Source organism: Camellia sinensis, chromosome 1 (genome assembly GCF_055761805.1).
Source record: "Camellia sinensis isolate YWXY chromosome 1, ASM5576180v1, whole genome shotgun sequence".
NCBI lineage: Eukaryota > Viridiplantae > Streptophyta > Magnoliopsida > Ericales > Theaceae > Camellia > Camellia sinensis.
The window spans coordinates 197,680,545-197,691,121 of record NC_138961.1 but is presented as its reverse complement, the minus strand read 5'-3'; positions in this window follow the sequence as shown (position 1 = coordinate 197,691,121).

The window sequence follows — 10,577 nt, the reverse complement described above, 5'->3', positions numbered from 1 at the left end:
TGAAACCGCCAACTTTCTTAGGTGGTATTGAACCCTTAAAGGCAAAAACATGGTTGCTCAAAATGGAAAAGTTATTTGAAGTGTTTACTTACTCCGCAACGCAGAAAGTACTCTTGGCCACCTATACCTTAAAGGATAAGGCTCAGAGATGGTGGTTGTTAGTTCAAAATAACAATAGGGATATGACATGGGCTCAATTCAATGAGATATTTTACAAGTACTTTTCCCGATGTTTCAGAGATCGGAAAGTGTTAGAGTTTCAAGAACTTAAGCAGGGCAGGATGTCCGTGGCCGAGTATGAAGCCAAATTCACTGAGTTGGCTCGGTTTTCCCCACACATGATGGATATTGATTACAAAAAAATGCAAAAATTTGAAGGCGGCTTGGATTTGGAAGTGTTTGATCGAGTAGACGTCTTGAAGTTGCCTACTTATGTGGAAGTCTTGGACAGAGCAATAATGGCGAAAGCCACCTGTAGATACCCCATTTTTGACCGACCTTAAGACTCAGACGTCACTAATTGAGCACTCGGTGATATTGCATATTGTGCTCGTTCAGAAGTTTCAGAGTCCCAGCTGCAAGTCTTGCCTCCGGACTTCCGGACTCTTTCGTGCCTTGCCTCGGTTTGCGAACCAGGCTCTGTTTTCTCTGTTTTCTCTTCCCAAAGGGAGGGAGAGGTCTCGTAGATCATCTCTCAATGGTCGTAGGCTACATTTCGTGGTCGTAGGCCATTTTTCCCGTTTGGAGCCTGGTTTCCGATTTTTCAGAGCCGACAACCGTGTGCCTCGGTTCGGGATCGCCTAACCACCTCCGTTTGCTCCAGTTTTTGGTATACACCTTATTTCCTCCCTTTTGAGGAACACTGTGGCCCGAGAGACCAACTTCGTGGTCGAATGCCACCTCCAGTGCTTAACAGCCCATTTTCGGGGCCCCAAGCCGCGCATTTCGGTCCCCAAACCTCCGTTTTGCATCCGTTTTGGTTCATTTTTGGTGGGGACCTTATTTTCATTGTTAGAAAGCTTGTAGAAGGGTGGGAGGCCAGCAATTTTTCTGAAAAGCCAGTTTTATTTCTTCATCGCTCTCCGTCGCCCGTTTTCCTCACTAGAAAGCTAATGTTGACCACTCTCGGGCCACTTTCTTTAGTCCTAAACCCCATATTTGTGTTGTACACACCTGGGAGGCCACTAATATGATTAGGCCGGCCAGTAATTGTCTCTGACCCTTTTGAACCTCTCTAAAAAGTTGGCTTTTCTCTTTCCTGGTTCACATTTTCTGGGTTTTGACCACATATTTATGTTGTGCACACCTGGAAGGCCACCTTTTTGAGGTGGTCGGCCAGCAATTTTGATTGACCCTCTTGACCCCTGGTCAGCCGGCCAAGGGGGGTGGCCGGCCGGCCACTTGAACCTTTTGAACCTGGCCGGCCATGATCCTCTCTCCAAGTGTATTCCAGCTGTGCCAGCTGTTTCCCCCCAGATCCTGTATCCGAGAGGCTGCCTTTTGGGGGGGAAATTTGAATTTGTTTTTCCCCCCCTTTTCCCTTGGCCTCTCCTCTATAAAGCCAGCACCCCAGCTCCATTTTGAGGGGTTAGAAAAACCAGCTGGAGCATACACCCTTCCCTCCTCCATTGTTCTCCATTTTCAAGCTCCAAACACCCATTGTTCTTGACCTTTACACACCACCTCCATGCCAACAACCTCCACACTCCATTCCAGCAACTTGAGGCTGTTTTTCAGAGGTTAGGAGCTTCTCTTCTTGGACCAGAAGCTGCGGGAAAGTTGTGCTACAATGGTGAGTCCTCTTCTCCCTCTTTCTTGCCTTATTTTGTTCTATATCTTAGCCCCTTTTGCTTACATTTTTGGACTTCTACCTGAACTTTAAAGAGTCATATTTTGAGCTCCTCTTCATGTTTAATCAAGGACTTTTTTCTGTTTGAGGTCTTCTCCTCACCCTTTGTGCTTAATTCCTCTTTTAGGCCTATTTTTGCATGGTATTTTAGTCTTATTTGTGAGCTGTTTTGGACTTGGTCATAAGCTGTAAAATGTCTTGTTTTGAGCCCCTCTTAAACTTTGTTGAAGGACTCTCCTCTGTTTGAGGCCAGCTTCTACCACTTATCTCTTTATCCCTCTCTTAGGCCTTTTTCTTGCATGTTATTTTAGCCTCACTTGTGTTTATTTTAGAGACTTTATATAAACTATAAAGTGCCTTGTTTTAAGACCCTCTTCAACTTTGTTGAAGGGCTCTCCTCTGTTTGGGGCCAGCTGCTGTCCCTTGTCTCTAATCTCTCTTTTAGGGCCATTTTCGCATAATAGATTGGCCCTATTTGTGTTCACTTTTGAGATTTTTTATAAACTTAAAAGAGTCTCCTTTTAATATCATCTTCATTTTTTATTAAGGACATTTTCTTGTTTGAGGTCATATGCTTCCATGTATGCTTGATTGTCCCTTTTTTTGAGCCTTACACCTAAGCTCTTGTTGCATGCTTGGTTTGGACCTCTAGCCACTGAAATCCAGTGGATTTTTAGTGGCTAGCACACTATTTTGAGCCTTCAAATCAGAAGGGGGTGACCCCCTCTCACATTGACTTGTTTGGTGGTCATTTTTGGCCTTCCAAAGAGACCCTATCTTGCATGCTTTGAAGTCATTTTCCAAGATCAATTTGGTGAGTTCTAAGACTACCATATTTTATTTTCATAGTTGTTTATGCCATGCTAAGTGTCCACCTGGTATGTGCTTAATAATCCATTGCATGGCCCTCTAAAGGAGCTCATCATTTTTGCATGTATTGGTTGCATCTGCATGGTTATTTGGGCATATTTTTACATATTTTATTCACTGATTTTTGCTGGTTTGGTAAGATTCCATGTGCATCCTATACTTGCCATATAACTCATGTTTGCTAGTCAAAGTTGCATGCTACTTTAGTCCATCTTGCTAGCATCTTTTGGCCATGCTTTGAACTGAAAATGTTCATTTTTTGGGACTGCCTTAGCTCTATCTTTAGACTTCATGATCAAATAATGCATGCTTTGTATAGCTATAAGTCATTCCATGTGCCTAGTTTCGAGTTTCGGAGTTCATCTCATGCATCGAGTGCCATTTTTCCATGTTTCGGGGCTGTTTAGCATCATATTTCAGTACTGGAATTTGTGAGTTTGTATGCCATCTTGCATCCCTTGCCATGCCTTGTTAGAATCGCATGTTATGCCTAGGATCAGTCCTCGGTTTGCGTGTATGTGTGCATGCATTTCGATAGTCCCATTTTCACCTAATGGCTACTGATGTGAGTGTGGTTGAGGTCCACTCATGTTGGTGTAAGTCCATTGTGCATTGTGTATGCCATTCTAATTCATAGCATTGCGTATGTTAGGTTGTATGTTAGAGTATCGTGTATGTCTCGTTACATCGTGCATTATGTATGCCATTTCATAGCATTGCGTATGCTAGGTTGCATGTTAGGATTGCATTCATGCATGTCATGCATATTGCATAGTGCTTGGGATAGGAGTTAGCCCAAGCACGGGAAGCGAGGGACGTTTCGTACTCCGAGTGACGGAACGTGTCTCAATTCCCTGTCGCCGACATTCCGGATTACCCATGATGGAGTTTGGGCCTTGTTGTGTCCATATGTGCATTCATTTCATATTGAGTTGTGCAAATCGACTCCTCGGCCATCATGCATCGAGATGCGTGATTGGTGGCACGAGAATCGAGGACTACACTCCCTGAAGAGTAGTCATGTATACATATGTGAAAATACTTTGCCATACCCCTGTGTTGCTCTCTGTTGCAGCAAATCAGAAATCGACAGCCTTCCGGAGCTTGGCACGCATCCCGAGAACAATTACAAATAAAGGCGAACCGGGGCATCGCAATGGATTTCCGCGCAAGGCAACTCGAGCATGCATCATCCATCATTCGGAACAGAGCTGAGGCGGTCCACGGATTTGCATGCAATTTACTGCTTTCCTAGATTAATTTGCTAATTAATTAGGATTTTGTACTTATTCGGACTGTACTATTTATTTGGGATTGTATATTATTTACTCGGACCCTCCGAGTGAGGGCACAACTGTAATAAGTGTGTGTGTGTGTGATGTATGTCTTCCAACCCCACGCTTTTCTCTCTTTTATTTACCCGCTTATGATGGTTAGATTATGGCATGTTTCAATTAGCATACAATATGATAGCATGTTTGCATTCATTCATCTGTTTTGCATGCACCGGGCTCGGCGCATCATACTACCTGCATTATATTTCAATTCCAAGTTGAATACTTGTTAGTTGTAGCATTTCGCATGCCATCTTTAGAATAGCCGAGCCTTCTATAGTTGTATTTTTGCATGTGTTGCATTAGGCATTTCTGTATAGTTAAGATCATGCATGGATTTCTAATTAGCTTCTGTTTTGGCTTGGAGTACTCGGTAAGTTTTATGCTTTAGCATCCTTGCATGCGTGTGAGTGACTGCCATGATAGCATGCTTACCATGAGGCTATATGCTTATGTGATATATCTGCCTGAATGCCTATAGGTGAAGGTTGGGTTATTTGGATTGGAACAATTCATCAACTGTGAGTTTTAAGCCCATTAGATAGTGGCAAAATCATGTTTTCTCAAGCCCACCCGAGGGTGGCAAATCCACGTCTTAGCCTACTTGCAGGTAGCACCATCAAACCATCTTTCAAACAAACAAACATGAAATGTTTTGTTCCAATTCAGGCGACCCAGTCTATACTTGTATGCTGTGCGCATCACATAGTAAATCTAGGCTAATAACCGGAATAAGAACACATAACGTTTTCAAAACTAGATATCATGGTTAGTAGAGGCTGATCTTTGATCGGGCGAGCGGGGGTGCTCACGAAGTGACCTTCCCCAATCGTACCCAAGTTCCCGAGCAGAGGCAACTTTGGTGATGACGGACACGTGGCCTTAGGCACGAGTCAGGGTTTCCTAAATTCCCCAAAATAAAATATTTAGGTGGCGACTCTGTATCTGGCAAAGCAGTCCATGTTTGGCACTTCTTTCAAAAAAATCTGTTTTCTCAAAACGATTTGCCGGATTTGGACTCTTTGGTTCAGATTGAGAACCGTGACAATTTGAGAGTCCGAACATGTAGTGAGCCCAAATGAACAGAACGGGACCCATCCTCCCGGGGCGTTCGGGGACGTCTACACCACCCTGGCAGCAATGAAACAAGCTAAGGCACCAACCACAGAATGAAGAAGTAAAATATCCGGATTCAATTTCAAGAAGAGCCGGTCATTTTAAAAAAAAACAGAATATGAGATCCTCTAGCAACTCTAGCCAGAGTAGTGGCTATATTCCAAACTGTCCTAATTATAGAAGAAAGCATAGGGGAGTGTGTTACCATGCATCTGGTGCCTGTTACCGATGTGGCAAAGTTAGCCATATGATGAAAGATTGTCCACTTGGGCTTGAGAATGTCAATCGCCCCGCAGCAAGCTCAACTGGGTCTACCTCGGTGGCCAGGTCAAATGCTAGAACTAATGTCAGGGGTAACACTGAGAATGAAACGTAGAGGCATGGGAGAGTGTTCGCACTAGTGCCCAAAGATGTACAGAATACCGAGTCTGTGGTGTCAGGTATAATTTCCGTTTGTTTCCAAAATGCATATGTTTTGATAGATTCTAGTTCTACACACTCATTTACGTCGCATGCCTTTTCTCAAAAATTAACTAGACCCTTAGAATCCATGAATTATTTATTGTCTGTATCTACGCTATCTGGGGGTTCTATGGTATGTACATATATGTATCTAACATATGATAGTGTGATTAGTAATGTGACGTTGTATGTTGACTTACTGCTGTTAGGAATTGATCATTTTAATTGCATACTGGGTATGGACTAGTTAACGAAGTATTGTGCAACTATTGACTGTGTGAATAAATCTATTGTATTTCGTCCACCTAGTTTACCTGAGTTTGTGTTTACTGGGAATGGGGTAGTTCCTCCCCCATACTTGATTTTTGCTATGAAAGCTGTTAAACTGCTTAGGAAGGGGTGTAGGGGTTACATGCGTTGTGTTTTGACTGAGATTTCTGATAATTCTAATGTGGAAACTATTCCTGTTGCTTGTGAATTTCCCAATGTGTTTCCGAATAACTTACCTGGAGACTTAGTTGATAGGAAAATTGAGTTCACTATTGAAGTTGCACTGGGAACACAATCTATTTCTAAGACCCCTTATAGAATGTCAACCTTAGAACTAAAAGAATTGAAAACCCAACTTCAAGAACTATTAGACAAGAAATTCACCTGCCCGAGCACTTCACCTTGGGGTGCTCCAGTTTTCTTTGTTAAGAAGAAAGATGGGTCCTTGAGATTATGTATAGATTATCGGGAACTAAATAGATTAACTATCAAGAATAAATATCCATTGCCCCGGATAGATGATTTGTTCGACCAACTTTAGGGAGCCCAAGTGTTTTCTAAAATTGATCTTCGATTGGGCTATCATCAATTAAACTTAAAGCAAAAGATATAGAGAAAACAACATTCAGAACTGGATACAGGCACTATGAATTTTTGGTCATGCCATTTGGGGTAACGAATGCACCAGCAACTTTTATAGACCTAATGAACAGGGTTTTCAAACAGTATCTTGATGAATTTATCGTTGTGTTTATCGATGATATCTTGATTTATTCTAAAAGTAGGGAAGAACATGAGAATCACTTGAGAACTGCGCTACAGACTTTGAGAGAAAGAAAATTATATGAAAAATTGTCCAAATGTGAATTTTGGCTTGACAACGTGGCATTTTTGGGTCATGTAATCAACAAAGATGGCATATTAGTGGATCCACAAAAAATTGAGGCTATGGTTGATTGACTAAGACCAACCAATATGTCCGAAGTCAGAAGTTTTTTGGGACTGGCTGGTTACTACAGAAGATTTGTGAAAGATTTCTCGAAACTTGCTATGCCATTGACACAATTAACACAGAAAAAACATGCCATTTGATTGAACTAATCAGCAGGAGTCAGTCTTTGAAGACTAGATTGGTAACTGTATCTATCTTGACACTACCTAACGGAACCGATAGGTTTTAGATTTACAATGATGCCTCCTACAAAAGCTTGGGGTGTGTTAATGCAGAATGGGAAGGTAATTGCTTATGCCTCTCGTTAACTCCGTCCACATGAAAAGAACTACCTAACCCATGACCTTGAACTTGCAGCTGTGGTTTTTACATTAAAAATTTGGCGCCACTATCTATATGGAGTAACTTGTGAAGTATATACAGATTATAAAAGTTTAAAATATTTCTTTACCCAAAAAGAGCTAAACATGAGACAGAGAAGATGATTGGAATTGATCAAGGACTATGATTTGTAAATTTTGTATCATCTAGGGAAGGCAAATGCCATTGCAGATGCATTAAGCTAGATATCTATCAGGAATTTGTCATGCTTGCTCACTGGTCAAAGAGAGATGTTATGTAACTTGGAGAAGAATGAGATTGAAATTGTGTTGCATAAACAAGGTGGGATCTTGACTGCCATTTCTGCTCAACCTGCTATCATTGAAGAAATTAAAGAGAAACAATGTGAATATGAGTTTTTGAAGAGAATCATTGAAGGGATTGGCTCAAAACCGAAGTCGAGATTTGTGACTGAGAATGGTGTGCTGAAATTCCAGAATAGACTTTGTGTACCGGACCATTTTGATTTAAGGAACGTGTTATGACCGAGGCTCACAATTCAAAATTTGCTATGTATCCGAGTAATACAAAGATGTACCATGATTTAAACAAAATTTCTGGTGGCTGGGAATGAAGAAAAGCATTGTAGATTTTGTGGCTCGATGCTTACATTGCCAACAAGTTAAAGTTGAACATCATCGACCTGCCGGATTGCTACAGCCGCTTCTAATACCGGAATGGAAATGGGAACACATCACGATGGACTTCATTGTGGGATTACCTCGCTCTCCTTGAGGTATGGACTCTATCTAGGTAATTATTGATCGTTTAACTAAATCCGCACATTTCTTACCTGTCAAATCCTTGTATAATGCGGACAAGTTGGCTAACTTGCATGTTAATGAAATTGTGAGATTACAAGGTGTGCCAGTATCTATTGTATCTAACAGAGATCCTAAGTTCACTTCAAGATTTTGGTAGAGTCTACAGCAAGCTCTGGGAACTAAATTGAGACTAAGCAGTGCTTATCACCCACAAATAGATTGTCATGACCCGAACCCGCCCTTATAAATTATGATCATAACTGGCCAATAATCATAGGATTGCCTACAGCCTCAAATAGAAATCAAACATACTTTATAACAATAATGGGGCCGAACGGAAGCTGACTCAAAAATTTTGTCCGATGAGCTGTGCTTACATAGTAAAACAAACATTCCATAATAATTCACACATATAGACAAAATTATCATCTTATATGTCCAAGAACTTTCAAACATACAGTCAACCAAACAAAAAGCTTATGTACATGGTGATCTAACATATTCACCAAGGTAACAAAGAGAAAACAAAGGAAAACAAAACAAGTCTCACACATGAGACATTCAGGCTGACTCTACAAAAACTTAAATTCTCTCATGTCTTTTACTGAGGCTGGGATTGAACATCTCTTTGCTCCTACACACATATAAATGAGAGTGAGCGATAGCCCAGTGAATAATATTAAAATAAAGGAGTTACATGAATGAAATTTGTAGCAAACATATCAAACGGTCATAGGCCCATTCAAATTTCCATCTAATACATCAAACGGCCTAAGGCCCAAATATATCAAATGGCCTCGAGTCCAATTCATTTTTATCAAACGGCCTCGGGCCCAATTTGTTCGTGCCAAACGGCCTTCGGCCGAATCATTTATGTCAAATGGGCTTTGGCCCAATCATTCATGTCAAACGGCCTTTGGCCCAACCATTCTTGTCAAACGGCCTTTAACCCAATCATTCTTGTCAAATGGCCTTTGGCCCAGCATTCATTTCCATATTTGTATTCATATGTGTGTCATACCCATGATCATAATCACATTTGTATTCAATTAGTCTTATGCAAAAGACTGACATTTAGACTATTCATCCATAATTCAAAATACAGATCCATAAGGCTCATACAAAAGTAACATTGTGGAAAATAATGTACTTGAACATATCTTTATTAAGATATTACTCACAACGATCTGCTAGATGATTTGCCCTTGCGCTTGACTTTTCACATTTCATAACACATCGGGTCACAAGCGATTCAATCCGTTCTTTAATTTATTTATTCCTTTAGACCTCTTTCTTATCTTCTTAGTCCATTTATAATGCTCTATGCATGTCTAAAAGTGCTTAGAAGTGAAAGAGAACAGAAAATAAAACATAAAGCAACTTTTCAAATTTTCTAAAACAAGGCTCTCCGTTCGAGCGCAGTTTTGGTCACTTGAGCGGACCCCTTTGGTCTGCAAAAGTTCTGGTTGCTTGCAATTTACGCTCGAGCGAAACTATTGACGCTCGAGCGAGAAGTCATGTAAAGCTGGGTACGCTCGAGCATAGATTCAACTACTCGAGCCACCGTGTAATCTTTGCAAAACTTCTGGGAGCTAAGTTTTCAAACTCGAGCGAGACTTTCCTCGCTCGAGTGGACAGGTCGAATTCTGGATTTTCCAGAATTCTGTTTAAGCTTCAAACTTGCATTCCAATTGATGTAACTTATATCATATGGATCATATTTCTACCATATAACTTTTAACATGAATATAAAGGCCAATTTCACAAGATTTGAGCCTCAAATTCACATAAATCATCTCATAAACTCGAATCATATCAAACTCACTTCATAACTTCAAAGCTCATGCAAATTAATTTCCACATCATTTTGAATTTTACATGCATGTGAAATTTAGGCTTTATTTTCAACTTAAATAATACAAATGATGATCATCTTCATGAAACTCAACATTTTCGTGCTTGCATGTGCCAAATAGCCTTCAATTCATCATAAAATGCATGTTTGTATTCAAATATGCAAACTCATGACAATTCTTTACATGCATGTACATACCAACTTCAAATTCATCAAATTCAACTCAATTCATATTCTTGACTACAATTTATCTTTGAGTTCTGATAATTATAACTCAAATTCATAAATTCATGTCTAATTACTCACCCAGAGGCTCCAATCTTCCAATTTCTAGCTAGTTCTTAAGTCTAGCCTTTCAAATCTTGAATTCTCTTGCAAAAATCTACAAGGATAGCTTCTCTTCTCTCTCTCTTTCTCTAAACCGGCTCTCTTTCTCTCTCTAGAATATGTTTTCAGCCAAGATGAGTTCAAAAGAAGAAATTTGAGTGCATATAGGCCTATTTATAAGCTTGGCTAATCAAATTGATTAAGGCTAAATAATGATGCTCTAATTTAATCATATTGAATCTAATTATTTTGACCCAAATCAATTTTTAATTAATTTCACCGCAGGTTGTAAAAATCATGCTAAGCACAAAAATACAGTCAATTTTACTTTCTGAAATCCCTACGGCCTTCTATTTAAATTCTGTAGAAGAAAATCAAACAGATTTTCCTACGGCGA